Source organism: Ovis canadensis, chromosome 3, assembly GCF_042477335.2.
Source record: "Ovis canadensis isolate MfBH-ARS-UI-01 breed Bighorn chromosome 3, ARS-UI_OviCan_v2, whole genome shotgun sequence".
In the NCBI taxonomy this organism is placed as follows: Eukaryota; Metazoa; Chordata; class Mammalia; order Artiodactyla; family Bovidae; genus Ovis; species Ovis canadensis.
In genome coordinates, this window is record NC_091247.1 from 185,888,358 (window position 1) to 185,907,663 (window position 19,306).

Genomic DNA, 19,306 nt, shown 5'->3' on the forward strand with positions numbered 1-19,306 from the left:
AAGAGTCGGACACAACTGAGCAACTTCACATTCAGTATTCACTTTCATGCACTGGAGAAGGAAATGGCAACCCACTCCAGTGTTCTTCCCTGGAGAATCCCAGGGATGGGGGAGCCTGGCGGGCTGCGATCTATGGAGTTGCACAGAGTCGGACACGACTGAAGCGACATAGTGCAGCAGCAGAGAATGGGAAAATCTGAAAGGATGGACACCCTTATGTATCATGAGTGTGAACATAAATTGCTGCAATTTCTTTGCATAACAGTGTGTCTCTAGGCATGAATAGTTTTTAGGTGCTGATGCCTTGTGGTCCAGCCTAGACAGCTATATCCTAGATCCTACATCCTACATCCTAGATAGCTATCTAGCTACGTCCTACTCCTAGATGTAGCTTAAGGGAACAGTCTCAAATGCAGTTTTATACAAGGAGAATGTTCTTTACACTATTATTTGCATAAGGAATTAGAAACAACCTAAAGCCCAGTAGTCAGGGGAGGACAGCAGAGGGATGGGGCGCCATCGGGGTCCTCAGCCACACAGGGCAGGGATACAGGAAGTGGGGTGGGGACGATGGAATTCCAGGCCTTTGTGAGATAAAGCCTCTTGCAGAAGCAAAAAGGGCGTGGGCTGTGGGAGCTGTATCACCAGCAACTTTATCAAGGCAGAGAATTAAGCACAGAGAGCAAGACATTATTTTGGAATGAAAGCACTCATTTAACTGATAAATATATATCCACAAATAAATATCTTTGTATATTAAAGGGAGTAGAGCATAATCATCACAAACCTGGGATTTGGCTCAGAAAGACTGGGTTCAAGCCCAGGTTCTGGAATCAGCTCAAAAACTTAGGCTGATGTGAGTTCAGGTGAGCTTCAGGAGCCTGCATGTCATAGATAATGGATCAATATTAGTTATTACCAATTAGTAAACACAAGTGTTCCTAGCCTCACGTAATTTCCAGATTTTTCCTTCCTATCTGGTCTTGTCTCTGGTTTTCTTGCTCCGATAACTTTGCAGATGGGTGTCTCCCATCTGATTATGTTCTCCCTGTGCCCCAACAGGAGAGCAAGACTCTGACTTGGGGGGCGTGGCTGGGGATAAGTAACTTTCCTTAACTAGTGACCTGCAGAGCCCAGGGGACAGAGAACCACAGTGTGTTAAATTCCCCGTGACACTGGTGGCCGTCCCAGGGGAACTCACCAGAGACCTCACCACCCCCTGCTTCCTGCAGCTGCTACTCACTTGTGATCGAACCCACAATCTGTTTTACATTCCCCAAGGGTGAGGTCACACCTCCTTCCAGCCTGACGCAGACAAGGATCTGAAGGGAGATCTCTGAGACCCCGCTGCTGCCATCGTGAGTTCAGAAAACCTTGGAAAATGCTCAGGGAGGCAGCTGCCTATTTTTCTGTCCAGTTCCTGCATGTGACCATGAATTGAGGGTGTTTCCTCCTGGCAGAGTTAACCTCAGAGGAATCAAGAACCAAGAAGAGGATGGATAAGCATCCTGGAGCCCCTCAGGGGGGCCACGTGGAGTACCCCCAATGGGAATGTTTCCACAGAGCCTCTTTCTCAGCTCTCTCCTTAGGGAGCCTCTTGCTAGGTGCTTACTTCCTCCCCCACTGCCCTCTAGCAAGTGACTCAGAAGTGAGGCCAGGACAGCCCTTGGGGAGGGGGACAGCAGAGGGAGTCCCCAAGGCCAGACAGGGCAGCGAGGCGAGATCCCCCAGCATCCCTGGAGTTCCTCCTGCCCCCTCCCTTGGCCTGAGCCTTCTCCTGCTCCCAGACCCTGGGGCATCACCACAGACACCTTTCGTCCAGCTCTCGCCCTGCCATCTGCCCAACTGCTCTGCAAGAGTCAGTGGACACTGAACTGAACCCCAGTCTGACTTTTGCCACCTCCCACCTAAAGGGGAGGGGTGATGGGGTTTTACACGGGATCACATCTGCCTCCACCCCTTCACTGCCCATCCTGAGTGTCTCTGATCAGCAAGATGAAGCCTCTCACATGGTAGTCTTACCCCCATGGCAGGTGGCCTCAAACCCTTTTTAAAAATTAGGTAGCATCCGTTTATAACATTCTATAAGTTTCATGTGTACAACATTATATTTCTGCTTCTGTATACGCTGCAGTGTGCTCACCACCAAAAATCACTCGCAAAAATCCCCCTAGGTGTACTGCATGGTAGAATGAAGAAATCACAGGAGTTCAAACTAAGGAGGATTCAAGTCATATCCAAGAAGTGTCTGATACCTGAGCTTGGATCCCACCTCTGAGCTTTCTGCTCACTGGCCTTGGGCTGTCCCTTATCCTGTCTGAGTCTCACTTTCCTCATCTGTGAAATAAGAATAATGTATCTGCGTGTGCATGTATCAGGAAACACATCTCACATTGTGACCCAGCCCCACCCTCCATATATATATATATATATGTATATATATCCTAGTTGCCTATGTCTTACCTACAATTCCATAACCCCTGGGCTTCCGTGGTGGCTCAGACAGTAAAAGAATCTGCCTGCTATGCAGGAGACCCAGGTTCCTTTCCTGGCTCAGGAAGATCCTCTGAAGAAGGAAATTGCAACCCACTCCAGTATTCTCGCCAGGAGAATTTCCTGGATAGAGGAGACTTGCAGGCTACTGTCCATGGGGTCACAAAGAGTTAGACAGCACTGAGCTACTAACACTGAGCAATTCCATAACTTCTAGATCCCTGAAATCACACAGGGATTTTGGCAACTCATTTGAGCAGTGATCTTGCTCTGTACTGATCTGAGGCTATTTATTGTCATTACATTCTTTCTCACATTTAATGTGAATATTCTTTTGTTTCACTCCCAAAACATGAAAGCACTCATTTATAGGGTGCTGCCAGTCTCTGCTACAAGTAGTAACTAACAAAACACCTCCCTTGTATTCCTTCTGTTTGTGTGTGTGAGAGCGTGCTGAGTTGTTCAGTTGTGTCCGAATCTTTATGGCCTCATGGACTGCCAGGCTCCTCTGTTCTTGGGATTTTCCAGGCAAGAATGCTGGAGGGGGTTGCCATCTCCTACCCCAGGGGATCTTTCCGACCCTAGGATCGCAACGCATGACTCTTGCATCTCCTGCATTGGCAGCCGAATTTTTACCACTGCATCTCCTGGGAAGCCCTCCTGCTCTTTCTGAAGGTTTAAAATTGTAGATTCCTGAAGACACCTAAATCCCAGCATTCGATCATTATTTCTGGAGGTTTGGAAGTCCAAGATCAAGGTAGTAGAGAGGTGAGACTCTCCCCCTGTTTTGTAAATTCTAAATTTTGTAAATTCTCTCTCTGTCCTCACATGGCCTTTCCTCTGGGGGAGAGGGAAGGAATAGAGAGAAAATCTGGTGTCTTCCTTTCTAATAAAGACATTTAACTTATTGGACTAGGGCCCCACACTTATGACCTCATTTTACCTTGATTACCTCTTCAAAGGCCCAGTCTTCAAATATAATCACCAAGGGGTTAAATCTTCAACATATGAATTGGTGGGTGGGGGGAAAACAGTTCCATCCATAACCCCAGGTGACTCTGCCAAGAGTGCCCAGGTGATCGCTGCTCAAGAAAGTGAATTTTAACTAATTTATACTAAATACCATATTTTTAATGTGCTGCAGAATTTATTGCAGATACCATGTTATGACAACAAAAGCAGATCATCCTTAAGGCATCAAATTCGTTTATTAATTTAAACAAAAATATATGATCCCTGTCACACAAACAGATGATTTTAAATTTACTTTGAAACTGAACTAATCAACACATATATATGTGGAAACTATGCACCTGATGTGCTAAGTCCTTTCAGTCACGTCTCACTCTTTGTGACCCCATGGACTATAACCCATCAGGCTCCTCCATCCATGGGATTCTCCAGGCAAGAGTACTGGAGTGGGGTGTCATTGCCTTCTCCAGCTGTGGGCTAACCAGAGAAGAGACTAAAGAAACTTTATAAGGAGAAGTAGGCTTGGGAATCAAGCAGTCCTATTTTGAATTAGTGTGTTTTAGTCAAAGGTATGGGATTCATGATAAGCATTGGTTAGGAATTTCTGTAACGTCCTCCAATGCCAAGTGACCACTAGCATCCTAGTTCCCATTATGATGATTCCTTGATGAGAGGTAGAAGGCATAAAGAATATGGCCAGCTATAAAATAAACTACACTCAATGCCTATGACTGCTAAAAAGAAATTTTTTTTTCAATAGAAGAAACTCACTGAATCAAATGAAAGCTAAGCAGGGCAAACTCAGTCTGCTCAAAACTGAGGTAAGAAACCTCTGATTACACAGGAAATCAATGCAAGCATTAATCATTTTAAGAGAAGAATCATTTTCCCATAGCCCCATAGTTATGAAAGATATCTTCATGAGCCTGGGCTGCCTGGGCCAGTGAATACCAGAGGCCTATTACTGGTCTCAACCAACCAATTTCCATTCCGTCTTGGAAGGCTGCTGCAAACTGCTGAAATTCCTCCTTGGAGGATGAAGGGAGAGCTACTCCTCTTATGCTAGATTCCTTCGTCATGGATCCTGTGGGTTTACTTCAGGAGGACCTCTGTGGCCAACAACTATTTCTCGTCCTCCATGTGACAAAAAATTCAAAGCATCACTAAGATTGACATTAGCGAACATTTCAATAATCACATCAACTCTTTTCACCAACAGATTTCTTAGTTTTATCAATATAGTTAGCTTCTTTGTGATTAAATACTTTGTGGGCTTCATTTTGGAAAGCGATCTTTTGTCCTTCCTCAGTAGCAGCTGTGCCCGAAATCTTTAAGCCGTAAGTTCAAGCCATTTGACATGCTGCTCTTCCAGCTCCTCCACCTGCCCTAGAACACTTCCTCCAGCTTTCATGGGCACTGTGGAGCAGACTCGTTAAGCATTAAAGCACGAGATGCTGATGGCAGCTCCTTGTTTAAAGTCTAGTTTTCCTGGCAGAGTGTCAACAGTGTGATGGGCTTCCAGAGCAAACTCGGTGTAGCCCCCAGAGACTGTCCTGGTAGTGAACGTCACCTTTCTTGCAAGCATATACATTCTCTCCAGCAGCTTCTACTATCCCAGCCACATCTCAGCTAGGAGTATAAGGTAGAAGCGGTTTTATACTGTGAGTGCAGGAGCGGATATATGCATCCACTGGATTTACACCACATGCATGGACTTTGTTGGAACCGGGTGGTCTTTCAGAATTGGTACAGCAACATCCAGCTGGCGTTTCAGCACTTCGGGTCCACCAAATTCAAACACTCAAGTAGCTCTCACCAACTTCTGAACTGTCACCATAGTGATCTAGATACCTGTTCTAGGCTGGAAAATTAAAATCTGCAAGCCCTCTCCCGGATTCCACAAGGTTAAAAAGACGAAAAGCTACTCAACACCATTTATTATCCATCACACATTTTTCTTGGCTTTCTCGGTGACTCAGACAGTAAAGAATCTGCCTGCAACATAGGAGACTTGGATTTGATCCCTGGGTCAGGAAGATCCCCTGGAGGAGGGAATGGATACCCACTCCAGTATTTTTGCCTGAAGAATTCCATGGACAGAGGAGCCTGGCGGGCTATAGTCCATGGGGTCGCAAAAAACCAAAGACCACTGAGCGACAAACGCTTTCCCTTTTTTACTTCACAAGTTCTAACCTGATTCCCTTTCCTTTCATCTAGATATTGAGATCGTTTTTGAGGATGTCACTGAGTATCTCTGGGACATACTGAGCAGAAAGGAACTGCTACTCCTGCTGACTGATTGCCTGAAGAAATTGAGGTTAAGGCTGGTTTGTCCAGGTAACCTGCACAGGTGTATCAGGAAGGTCACCCGCACCCCGAAGCACCAGGCTAGTTTCCTCCAGGAAGGAACACCTCCTCCAAGCAGGATCTTATGTTGGGGGATGAGGATGTTCCTTCTCAACATCTCATGAGGAATGCTTCCTCCATGTCATTTGAACCTTGAATTGAGAAAAGATGAAACCTGCAAGGAAGGGGCAGGTTATATGACTTCGGACACGTTACAGAACTGCTCTCTGCTTTAGTCCTTTTCTGTTCAGTTAAATTGTGAGGACACTGTGATCATGCATGCAATGAGCTTCCCATAATGACTGACGCAGAGTAGGTGTTCAGTCAATATCAACATTTTAAAATCTTATTGGGAAGAGACAGGGGCCAAGAGTCTTCTTTCTGGTGATAAAAATCAAGCAGAATTTCCTCTGGGGCAAGTCAGAAAATCCTGATGCCGTTGTTTGTATTACTCAGGCTTCTGCCTAGACCCTTTCTATTCCCCATCTTACGAACTGTACCAAATGATTGTATCAAACCAAAAGGCAGGATCCTGCTGGCCCTTAAGGCAGCGAGGCTGGAGAGGAGCTGGTTGGAGCTGGTGGGATCCTGATCTAGTGCTGCCCAACTCTGGGGCTCTGTGCTTATATGTTAGAGTCTCAGACTTGCCTGTGTCTAATGGGAACAGCAATTCAGTCTGATGGACTATGTTCACGGCCTCAGAGTGAACTGTATGGTCAGAGGTGGGGAAGCAAGGACCAGGGAGTCCTGGACCAGGGTCAGACCCAGGGTCAGGGTGGGGCAGAGCGTCCAAGTTGGAGGACTAGTAGGCAGGCTTGGGCAGCACGACGGGGACTAGAGTGAGGAGAGTGGGCCCCGAGGACATGGAACTGAAGGGGCTGTGAGCCTAGCAGAGGTACCCTGAGTGGGAGGGACGGCATTTCTTCCCTCCCTCACGATCCCTCAAGCTGGGCTAGAGGGCCCTGGGTGACCGTGTCTGCACACCCTGCCTGGACCTGGCTTCTCACTCCATCTGGGATCCTCTTGTAGTCTCCGTGGAGCCTCCCTGACATGGAAGGTCCTGTGGCTCAGTGAGCCCTCCAGGGTCACAGTGAGTGGCTGTGATTGTGTGTCATTTGAGGGATTCTGAGGAGCCTCATGCATCCCCACCGATGAGGAAAGCACTTCCTCCACCTGCTGTGCAAGTGCTGGTCTCTTCAGGCTCAGCCGTTCAGATGGGTGTTTCCTCAAGTCTCTTGAATCTTTAGAGGATCCACAAAGTTCCACATGACCTTGGGGTGCAGGCTCATGAGGCTGTCACAAATTAACATGTGACCCCCGAGAGGACAGTGTTGGTGGGCACTGGGTCAGGAGTCAGTGAGGTGGGCTGCAGAGACCAGGGGAACCAGCAACACGTCTCCCGATCTCCAGGCAGCTGGGGCAGTGGATGGACTCAGGGACCTGCTGCGGGGAAGGCCAAGGGCACAAGCCTTAGAAGACAGTAGATAGCAGATTAAATGACTGTTAAGGTGCCTTCTAGTTCTGACTTTGGGTTTGTTTGGTTTTTTTTTTCCCCCTACAAATTCTAAATCACAGAGACAGTCAATCTGCAAAGGGTGAGGGCACAGTGCTCAGGACTATGCTTTGGTTTGAACCAATGGCAAATTTAGGGGATGCCCAAAAGCACCCTCAGGTTTGAAAATTCCCTATACAACAGACAGGACTCACTGAAAGCCTTAGTGATCTCAGCGTATTACAGGAAGCCTGTGGGTTTCCATCAGCCACAGGGCAGAGTCTGGGTGGATTTCACATCCAAAGCTTTGATTGTCCCCCGGATGCATTACTGTTCTGGAACTCAGTGAGTGGCAGGTCACACAGAACACTGCCTGCCAGGGACATGCACCCATTTAAAAACAAATTATCCTGACTTGTGGTCTCCAGCACCTCCCAGGTGTCAGACTAATGTCCTAGAGTCCAGCTCCTCCAGAGGTCAGAACTAATACCACGTGACCCAGGGGCCCCATCATACATCTCATCAGACTGTCCAGTGCCAAGAGGCCCAGGCAGACAAGGACATTCATTTCAGCCAGAATATTCTAGGGGCTTAGGGACCACTTCCCTGTAGCCAAGGGCCAAGAAATGACTCCTCACTACACACCGAGGCCCTTGAATACAAGTTTCCTGCTCCAATCCCACTTTTCTTTATTTGTGGAGTTCCCAACATACCAACTCTTTGGAAGTGATGATGTTGACCTGTCTCTGAGGCGTCTTTACCAAATACCTATTTTTTTCTTTTTGGCTGAGCCACATGGTTTGTGGGATCCTAGTTTCACAATCAGGGATTGAGTCATATCCTGGGCAGTGAGGATGCAGAGTCCTAACCTCTGGATCACCGGGGAATTCCATCAAATACCTCTCTTAAATAACCAGTATCCTAAGGGGATATTTGCTTATCTGTTCCAGGATTAAATGGGGCTTCTCTGGTGGCTCAGATGGTAAAGAGTCTACCTGCAATGTGGGAGACCTGGGTTCAATCCCTGGGCCAATAAGATCCCCTGGAGAAGGGAACGGCACCCTCTCCAGTATTCTTGCCTGGGAAATCCCATGGACAGAGGAGCCAGACAGACTACAGTCCATGGGTCGCAAAGAGTCAGACACCACTGAGCGACTTCACTTTCTTTTCTTTCTTTCTTTCCAGGATTGAATAAGTCTATGAAGGATCTACAAGGTACAAAACTTGTGTTTAATGTTGAAAGAGAAAAGTTTACATTTGTAAAATTCTTTTCTAATAGGTTTATAATGCTAAATCCATATTTATGCAGAATAGACATTGTGGAACCTATTTTGCAGACAAGCAAACTGCCTTTCTAATCCCTTGACCTTCATTGTTACAGGAAAGATGTGGTTGCACTACACAAACATCTACACGAATTGGAAGGAGACCTGATAGGGAAGGACCAGGACACACTCACGAAATGGCAGCTGGACAGGAGGAGGTTTCTGAAGTTGCCTCGGGTGAAGCAGCAGCTGGAGGAGCGCACAGGAAAGCTCCAAAGCTCGCAGACAAGGTTGACAAGGGCCACAAGAAGCACACCATCTCCAACATGGCGGCCCACACCCCTGGCGCTGTATCTGGCGCCCGGACCCTCCTGGCCTGGCTCTGGCATCCGTGACGGGGGGGCAGTCTGGCATTCTGAGCCGCTGGGTTAGGGCTGGGAGCAGCAGCTGCTGTGACAACTGCATCCACCAGCTACAAGGAAAACGCAAGCAGGTCAGCAGCCGAAACTGAAGCCAGTAGCCTGATGTCAACTCGCATCAAGAAATGGAAGGTGCTCCTAGAGGTACTCAGGAGCAACCCCCGAACTGTTGATACAACAGAGAAATTGGCAAAAGCTGTGCAACACATTCAAAAAAATACGCGTGCCATGGAAACAGGCAAAGACATCCCTGAATTTGCAGCCAATGTAGGCGACTACTCGGGCCCTGGGAAAACCACAGTCAGCCGGCTGGTAAGGAAGGCCTGTCCGCTACCATGGTCCGGCAGCTGTCACGGGAGCCCGGATCGCGGGTGCAGCCGCCGCAGGGCTCTCCCTCCTCGTGGATGTGGGCTTCCTAGTGAAGGAGCCAACACACCTGCATGATGGCGCAAAGGCAGAGTCTGCTGAGAACCTGAGGCAGCGGGCCAGGGAGCCGGAGAGGAATTCGCAGGAGCCCAACCAGATGTATGAGCTTCTGCAGTAGGGCCTGACTCAGCCACCCCCAGGACAGTGCAGGAGCCAGGATACACACGGGTCAAGGGGCAGAGGTACCTTGTTAGAGGAAAAAAGGAGAGGGAGAGAAAATTGTTGGAGCTGAGTCTCAGGAATTTAGGGTTTCTGCAGCTGAGCACAGCAGGGGAGGGCTGGATGTTGGTGACGACTCAGGGAGAGTGAAGGAAGGAGCCTGGAGCCTGGATTGAGGGAAGAGGGGAACTAGAGAAGGGTGGGGGGTGGGGGGAGATAAACCACTTTTTTCCTTCATACTATGAAATTTTATTTTATGTTGAGGGATAGCCAGTCAACAATGTTGTGATAGTTTCAGGTGAACAGTGAAGGGACTCAGCCATACTCATACATGTATCCATTCTCCCCCCAAACCAACTCCCATCAGAAACCACTTATTTTGAACTAAAGAAGTCCCTAGGGGCAGAAGAAGGGGAGAGGCAGGGGAACTAGCAATGAAAGACCAGGAACATGAACGGGCTGAAGATGAGAGAAAGTCAAAGAGTTAGGATTGTTGGAATCCAGAAGTAGCAGGGGCTCCTCTATCACCCTCACCACGGTCTGATGCCCCAGGAAGAAGAGTCTCCGCCTGTCGGTGGTCTCTAGCCCTACCTCTCCAGCATCAACTCACCTTCGATCCAGCAGCTTATCTTAATTAGCCAGTGCCTTCTTTTGCTTGCTTCTTTAATTGAAGTACAGTTGATTTACAATATTGTATTAGTTTCATATATACAGCAAAATGTTTCAGTTATCACGTACCTATGTATATATCTGTTCTTTTTAATTTTTTCATTACAGATTATTACAAGATACTGAATATTTTCCCCTGTGCTATACATTAAGTTCTTGGGTGGTTTTTTCAGTCTATTTTATATATGGTAATGTGCACCTTTTAATCCCATACTCCTAATTTACGCCTCTCCCCTTTGGTAACAATAAATTTATTTTCTGTGACTCTGAGTCTGTTTTGATTTGTTAAGAAGTTCATTTGTATTCCTTTTTTTTTTTTTTTTTGCCCATGCCAAGCAGCTTTTGGGATCTCAGTTCCCCGACCAGGGAATGAACAGGGCTTCCCTGGTGACTCAGCTGGTAAAGAATCCACCTGCAATGTGGGAAACCTGGGTTTGATTCCTCAGTTGGGAAGATCCTCTGGACAAGGGGAAGGCTACCCATTCCAGTATTCTGGCTTGGAGAATTCCATGCACTGTATAGTCCATGGGGTAAAAAAGAGTCAGACACAACTAAGTGACTTTCACTTTCAATTTCATAGCAGTAAAAACACCAAATTCTAAACACTAGACCACCAAGGTACCCCCTGTGCTATTTTTTAGGTTCTCCATATAAGTGATATTATATATTTGTCTTTCCTGTCTCAGTTACTTCACTTAGTGTGATCATAGAACTCTTGCCTGGAAAATCCCATGGACAGAGGAGCCTGGTAGGCTGCAGTCTATGGGGTCACTAAGAGTAGGACACGACTGAGCGACTTCACTTTCACTTTTCACTTTCATGCATTGGAGAAGGAAATGGCAACCCACTCCAGTGTTCTTGCCTGGAGAATCCCAGAGACGGGGGAGCCTGGGGGGCTGCCATCTATGGACTCGCACAGAGTTGGACGCGACTTAGCAGCAGCAGCAGCAGGAACATTGAGGTGCATGTATCTTTTTGATTTGGAGCTTTTGTCTTTTCCAGATATATTCCCTGAAGTGGGATTGCTGGATCACTCGATAGTTCTATTTTTAGTTTAAAGAAACTTCCATTCTGTTTTCCATAGCAGCTGCCCCAATTTACATTCCCACCAGCAGTGCAGGAGGCTTCCCTTTTCCCACATATTCTCCAAAATTGTTTATTTGTAGACTTTTAGACAATGGCCCTTCTGACTGATAGGGGGTGATGCCTTATTGTAGTTTTATCATTTTTCTAACTATTAGCAATGGTGAGCATCTTTACTTATTCCTGTTGACCGTCTGTATGTCTTCATGAAGAATGGTCTATGTACAGCTTCAGGCAGTGACTTCTTGATGACGACGGTGAAGATAATGGTGGTGGCCTCAGTGGTGATGACAACAAAGTGGATGGAACATCTAACAAACTGCAAGGTGCTGTTTGGGTCCAGAGTGCACTGAGAGATCAGTGCACTGGTCGGGAAATTCCCATGAAATTCCAGATGTTGTGCGGTAACAGAGACTGATTTGGAAAAAACAAAAAAGAAAAAAAATGAAACCTGTTGGCTGCAACATGTCAAGGAACTTCAGGGTGTGTCAAGGAGATCAACAAGCCTGGGGCAAACAGACATAGCCCATGGGACATCCAGGGAAGCCCGTGTCATCTGACTTGGGCTGAGCATGGGGATACTCCTCCTCCAGCCCCAGGGACCAGAATGTACACGGGTCACAGGGAAATGGAGAGCAGAGGGCTTATGTGCAGGTGTGAGAGAGGGTCAGCCGTAAACACAGGGGCAGAGAGACAGCACACACCTCACCCAGGCTGCCTTCACGTTTTTTCTAGGACTCTTGCAGAAGTTTCCAGAACCATCTTCCTGTGTTTACCTAAGGCACTGCCCTGCCCCCACCTGTCTATTCCCCACGGGGCTAGAATGACCCTTAAGAATATCGACCTTAGCAGCACCTGCCTCCAGCTCTTCCCCGGCACCCATGACTCTGAGCACAGATGCCCAAAGCCTCCCAGTGTAATAGGGGTGGGGTCCTACAGCCGTTAGCTCGAGACAGTGAGGCAGTGAGACTGTTGGCAGACCAGGAGTAGGTGGTCCCAGAGCCCTCCCTCCAACACTCAGCCTGGCAGCAGTGTCCTCACGGTGTAGAGTGTTATAAGAGGGGGATGGCCGCCTTCTCCCTGGCCCTCCAGGCCTTCCAGCCTCAGGCCTGAAGGTGAGCTGAAGGTGGGGGACAGGCTGGGGACCGTGACCGGCAGAGCTCCAGATCCCTCGCTTGGCCACCCACTGGCCGGGCCCATCCTTGGGAAGACAGTGAACCTCTCATCCATCCCCACCTCTGAGAACTGAGGTGGTGGAGGTCTCCATGGGTCCCAGTCCACAGAGGTCTCAGCAACTGGAGTAATTGGACACTGCCACTAAGGTGACAAATTTAACCAGCTTCATTCACTCCATTCAAGTTCCAAGAACTGGTCCAGCTGAGGTCAGTTGTTGACCCCAAGAAGGTGCCAGAGGTCAGGGTTAAGTGGCAAGGACATTGAACAGCATCACTTCAAGGCCATTCTATGGTGGGGGCTGTTCTAAGAAGGGCAACAGCTGGGGGTTAGGGATTAACCTGAAGGGCATTTGCTACAACACGTGTCCCTCCGGATCCCATGCAATGATCTCTCCATGTTAAATGTGAAGCCTGAGGGACAGCTGGGTCTGGGTGCCCGGCTCCCTCAGTGATGACAACTGGACAGGGCCTAGGGGCCTGATGGTGTTGTCAGCTGAAATCTGCCTCCTTATCAGGGCCTGGACATGGGTGGGAGGACCTAGACTGGGTGCTGGAAGAAGGCTCTGGGCAGGGTAACCAGCCCATACGGGATCCTCTCCTCTTACATAGGGCCTGGACCTCAGAGAGTGAAAGTTGAGGCTTGGGAATTTGCCCTTTCTTGTCTGAACAGAAAATAACATTTCTATCGTGGAGCTTTTGACAAACATCATGAGCTGACAGTGACCTGACCTTAAGAACAAAGGATCTGACAACAAGAAGTCTGCGAAAACTAGCCACTCCCCTCCCACATCTTTCCAGTCCAAGGGCTTTGCTGAGAGATTTCAGGGACTTCAGGATGTTTACGGAATGAGCTACTTCTCATCTCCTTGCATGGCCCAGCAGTAAACCTTTCTGGGCCCCAAACTCTGATATTTTGCTATTGTTTGGCTCACAGTATGTCAGACTCTTGGACTTGCATTCTGTAACACATACAGCCCAAACTATTCTTCTGGACCTTGGAGTCCCCCGAGGGCAAAGCTAGATGCCATGTGGAGCCCTATACCACGGCCACAGATACAGAGCTCCACACCAAGCTCATCTCCCAAACTGACTGTGCCCCAGAGCAACCGTTGCCATGAGCCCGGTAATCTAAACCAGCCAGCTCCCCGACCCCATAGTAGGTGAAAAAAACCCCTCACTCTAAAGAATCACCTAATGCCCTTCCAACAGGAATTTCCTATGTGTTGAGGCTATAGGAATTGGCCACTGGCCCACAAAGAGCATCAAGCACGCCGGCTGATCAAATGATTGGCTGTCCCTGGTCCATCAGGAAGTCTGCCCACTGTGAGCAGCGCTCCTCACTCCCTCTGCCCTTTGTTCCCAATACTTACTCTCTTCTAAATACCCTGTATCTGGAAATCCTTTCCAACCCTCCGCCACCACACTGTTGTGGCCCATATAGGGACTCTGAGAGGCTTTAGCAGCAGCCCCGGCTTCTCCCCACCAGACGGCAGGAGTGCCCTCCCTACTTGTGACAACCAGAAATGTCTCCAGACATCCTGGAACATCTGCTGGGTGGGTGGGGGTTCGGGGTGCTGGTGACACAGTTCCCTGGGTGAGGTCACACCACTGGATCTTAGCTCTGGAAAAAACCCGGGAGCGAGGTCAGGACTGTGGGCAGGGAGGTTGGCCGGCCCCCGCCCGGAGGCGCTGACCATGACCCTCGCCCCACAGGGCCTTCGCCAAGCGGCGGCAGCAGCTGGCGGCCATGAAGGTCTTGCAGACGAACTGCGCCGCCTGCCTCAAGCTGCGCACCCCGTGGCGGCGGCTCTTCACCAAGGTGGGTCTGGAGGGCTCCGCGTGGCACAGGGACGAGCGGGCCTCACGCTGGCCTCCTGCGGGGCTCAGGCCCCGGGGCTGGCACTTTACCCTTGTGTCCCCGGGCCCAGAACTTGAGCCGGGAAGGGTCCTGCCCTGAGGATCTCGAGGGGTATGAGCTGGGGCATGTGTCCAGCATGGATGTCCGAGGTATTGTCGACCCGCGTCCCCATGTCAGCTCCATGTAGAGACAGCACTGCCTACTCAGGAAACGTGGCTCCGGATCTGCATCTGACTAGGTCGTCCCTAGGCTTTACAAACATCCCTTAATTATTAAAGTGTCTCAGGCTGCTTTGTTCATAAAAAATAATCTGTGTTAGTTGCAAAATTTTTTACTTTTTCGATTTTTAATTTTAAAACACGCTGTCTTTTCTCCTCCTCCTGTAAAATGGTAAAATTCTAGTCTCTATCACTGTCCTTCCATGTCTGCACCCTTCGGTAGCTCAGCTGGCAGAGCAGAGGACTGTAGGGGTGGTTAGCTGCTGTCATCCTTAGGTAGCTGGTTGGATTCTGGCTCCAAAGACGTGGTTCAAGTTTGGGGCTTCGTTGGTGGCTCAGCTGGTAAAGAATCTGCCTGCAATGAGGGAGACCTGGGTTCTGTGCCTGGGTGGGGAAGATCCCCTGAAGAAGGGAACGGCTACCCACTCCAGTATTCTGGCCTGGAGAATTCCATGGACTGTATAGTCCACAGAGTCGCAAAGAGTCTGACAGGACTGAATGACCTTCACTGTCACTTCCACATCTAGAAGAGAGTAGCTTGTCCTACCAGGTCCACACTGGTGGCTCAATTTCCCTGTATTCCTCACTGTTTTGTATATGCTGGGTTTAGACTTATTTATGGCAAAGAAGGGATGTTTTGCACTTGGGCAGCAGGCCTGCACGCAGGCCCCCGGGTCTCTCTTTGGCCAGCCTAGTTGCTCAGGAGAGCTGCAGGCTCCTAGACCAAACGCTTGCCAGGCCTCCAGCTGCTGACCCGTCCAGCCACCAAGCAGGTACACTTTTGGGCCCTGGGAAGGAAGCGGCAGGAGGTGATGAGAGAGGTGGGGGCCAGCACTGGAGCTGGGGTGCTGCTTCCTGTCAGTGGGGGCCCACTCCCATAGAAGTTCTGGGGGGCCTTCCCCGCCTCTCCCAGCTGCTTGGACAGGACTGGGCTGTGGCTGCACACCTCCATCCTGCCCCCATCTCTTCGTGGACTTCTCCCCCTACTCTCTGCTGTCTCTGTGTGTCTTACAAGGATGCTAGTTGATTTAGGGGCTACTCAGATAAGCCACAATGCTCTCATTACAAGATGTTTCACGTAAAGGGTTTTCAGAGACCGTTTTCCACATAAGGTCCCATACACAGTTGCAGAGATTAGGTCGTGGATGTACTTTTTGGGGAGCTATCATTTAACTCACTCCAGGACCCACGAATATCAGTTCTCCCTCTTAAGGTCCTCTGGACTGATGTTCACCTTGTGCAGGAACTGCTGGAGGTGCCCATGTCTGCCCACCAAGGGGGAGGGAGGAGTCCCCAGGGCTGCATGAGCATGAGCGCCCAGGGGCCACTGATCCCAGAGTCCCTTGTGGAAGGGAGGGGTCCTGGCTCCCTTTCCAGCTGGCCATGTGTGTCCGTGGAGCCTCAATGCTAATGCCTCTCCTTGTCCAGCCTCTCTTGTTCCCCCTGTTCATCCCTCCTCAGTGCTGGCCCCTGAGGTGGACCGTCCACCCTGGTCCCAGCAAGTGCTCACCTCTTCACTTGCCTCCACTGAGCTGTTGACTTTCCTACTGGTCTCTGATTCCTGGCATTAGCGATACCCTCATCCCTAATTTTATACAGTTGCTTGTTTTTCCAAATAATTCTGAAGTTTCCTCCCAGACTATGATTGTGAATACAGAACTAGAAATGTCTGTTAATTTTCTGGCTGTGGTCCCCTGGGGTGATGGTGAGATGCTCAGAGGGGCACCGTGGAGGGATAAATAAATTCAAGAGCAACCGAGATCACATCCGATGCTGTGTCCCAGCATCTCCCCTTTATATGCCAGCAACAGGCATTTAGAGACATAGGACAACGTGGTGGCCAGGCCAATGAACTTTGTTCTCTGATTGCTGTGCAAATAAAAGGGCTTTAGCTTCCTATTAAGGTTCTATAAAAAACTATAGTGAGGACAACCTAGAGAGATCAACAGAAAAGATGACACTGATTCTGTTTTTTGAATAATTTTTCAACAGTGACCAGGTAATATCTTTTAGCTTTTTTCCTGCAAAAATGTCATACTTTTTTCTGAATTAGCAGCTGTAGCAGAGACCAATAGAAAGGAAAGTGAAGCTACTCCGTTGTGTCCGACTCTTTGTGACCCCATGGACTGTAGCCTTGTGGGATTCTCCAGGCAAGAATACTGGAGTGGGTTTTCATTTCCTTCTTCAGGGGATCTTCCTGACCCAGTAATCAAACCCAGGTCTCCTGCATTGCATCGAATTCTTTACTGTCTGAGCCACCAGGGAAGCCCTGAAGAGACCAAATAATCATTCCCAAATTTTCATCCTTCACTCCTTTAAAAAAAAAAACAAACATTTTTTTAAAGTTTCTAATTATAGGAAAAATACACACCATAAAATTAACCACTTTAGCCATTTCTAGTGTCCTTATTTTTTATAGAAAAGACAGTGAGTTTAGCCCTGCCTCCTTTGTAGCTCCGTGTAACCTCATTGCTAAATTTTGACTAATCAAAGGTGAGAGGAATAATGTGTGGATCTTCTAGGTCATGCCTTTGAAGGGAAATTATGAGCTCTGTGTCCTTCTCTGATCTATTTTGGGCTGAAATATGTGATGAAAACCAGGTTCCACATTGAATAAGACTCCTCACTGGATATGATGGCTGAGCAATAACAGGCTGGACTTCTGGTCGACTTACCTACCACCTACCTTCTAAATGCCTAGAAACTTGGACTTTCGTGTCTGAAATCAATACATCTGCATTGTTTGAGTCAATATGTTAGTATCTTGTGAGCCCTTTGTTACAGCAGCTCAGCATCCACGTCCTAACCAATACAAAACATCCCTAGGCTTCATTCCTCCTCTAGGCTTTGATTCTTCTCATCCTTTCAGAACGCTGCCTCTCTGTACAGCCTCTGGAAATTGACCATTGCTTAGGTCGCCTGTGGCTTTGACATTGACTTCTCCCAGGATCCCATGTCTGAGCCCTCACCTCTCCAGGGGATCCCAACACTGTGGCCTGTGAATCAATGACCCCTTTAGGCTTCTAAGACTCAGTTCCCAGACTGGCCCAGCCCAGCTCTTATATTAGACAAGATTAAGGATCACCCCTCCACCTCCACACCCATCCCTCAGCCTTCCTCTTGACTTCTACACTTAACTGGTGAAATAGACAAGAATGAGAGGATGGCAACTATAGGACCAAGGCCAGGGGGTAAGAAGATTTGGGACTAACTTCTAATAGGTATGGGCATTGTTTTGGGGATGATGGAAAAGTTCTGGGATTATGTAGTGGTGATGTTTGTACACATAGTGAATATACTAAAAGCTACTTTTCAATGGTGAATTGTATGTTATGTGACTGATATCTCAATTCTTTTAAAGGGTACTTTTTAGAAAGCTGTGGAGATGGTAGGGAAAGAGTTTCAGAGAGTACATCATGAAAAGGGACAAGAAAGGGGTAACAAAGAGTCAGGTGGAGAGACGACAGGGCAGAGGGGAGGAAGCCGTGACCAGCTGTCTTCCTGCAGAAATCATGGTGACAAGTGACAAGGGTCCTGCGGGGAGATGCCAGTGTCCAGCCCCAGTGGATCCAGGGTCATTTGAAGGGGAGATGGAGTCGAAATCTGGGAAAGGACTATTTAATTAGAAAAGAGAGATTAGGAAAAGATAGTGTAGTAGGAAAAATATCAGAGAAAAGAGGCTAAATAACTTGGTTTACATGGAAAGCTAATAAAGTCTCAAGACAAGAAATTTGCACCATCTACATAGGCCACTGGCGCACACTTGAATAGCGGAGGGTGCCCAGTCTTCAGCTCCCTCTCGCATGGGTCTTAGAAGCCAGGGCAAGTAAGTAGACATGGTGAGCCTCCACACTCCAGATGGGAATACAGCGAGAAAAGAAAAGAAGGAGAAAAGACCACACGGGGAAAACCAGCCTTTCCAGAGGCTGGTCCATCCTTTATTGTCCAGGAAACGTTTTTATACTTTTGGTTGTACATAGAGATCAATGGATAATACAAAATTATGCAAGGTCAGCAGCCCTGACTCTTATCGAGACCAGGCTTTCTCTCTGCATACCTAGCTGTATACACAAGTCTTAGGTGATTTACATCATCTTCTGGCCAGGAGGCCTATTAGCATTTTATGGCCCTTTTCTGATAAGGGTCTATCAACCAGAAAACTTATTTGCCTTAATAATGTTGTTCTTACTAAAGTCTGGTGCCACTCTCAGAAAGCACTAATTAAGGTTACATTCTTACATAGCAAGGACACAACAATTTATCACAAGGAAAGAGGAGTACAGTGGTTTATAACAAAGAGACAGTTCATTAACTCAAAAGTCTAGTATTGCTAACATCAAAACTGCTATATTCTTTTTCTACATCCCAATTACATTGATTAATATCATCCAGATGCCTAAAAGATAAAGAATATTGAGGCCTGGCAGCAGTCATTAACTCAACAATGAAAACTTACACTAATATAATTCTTAGCTCTTTAAAAAAGGCTCTGTATCTTTAAGACGTTTTAAGCTTCGTGCCTCTCACGGTTGGGGGGCTGTAAACAATCACATGCGTAGTTGTAAAAGTCCGGACATACCAGTCAGGTAAGTTAGAAAGCTATCAGAGGGGTTTAAGCTGAGACTTTCTTTTTACGCCCAGGAGACTTATTGACTGGAGCTCTAAGTTAATTCCTATTAGAGGAAGGTGGTGGGGGACAGCCCCCTATTAATGTCTGAGGAGTTGGTGAAA

The 19,306-nt window shown here is 48.1% G+C and overlaps 1 protein-coding gene and 2 pseudogenes across 2 annotated transcripts in view; 2 read left to right on the forward strand and 1 right to left on the reverse strand.

Moving 5' to 3' along the window:
• Positions 1-4,329: 4,329 nt before the first annotated feature.
• On the reverse strand, positions 4,330-5,302 carry LOC138438312 (zeta-crystallin pseudogene; annotated as a pseudogene).
• Positions 5,303-6,674: 1,372 nt separating this feature from the next.
• LOC138436386 (apolipoprotein L3-like) lies at positions 6,675-9,773 on the forward strand (annotated as a pseudogene).
• Positions 9,774-14,203: 4,430 nt separating this feature from the next.
• LOC138435918 (apolipoprotein L3-like) overlaps positions 14,204-19,306 on the forward strand; it is a 39,360-nt gene continuing 34,257 nt past the window's right edge. Inside the window, exon 1 of one of the 2 annotated variants that reach the window (XM_069581153.1) lies at positions 14,204-14,318. The gene's annotated coding sequence lies outside the window, so the exon portion shown is untranslated. The remainder of the gene's footprint in view (positions 14,319-19,306) is intronic. The other variant, XM_069581154.1, reaches the window with a different exon arrangement.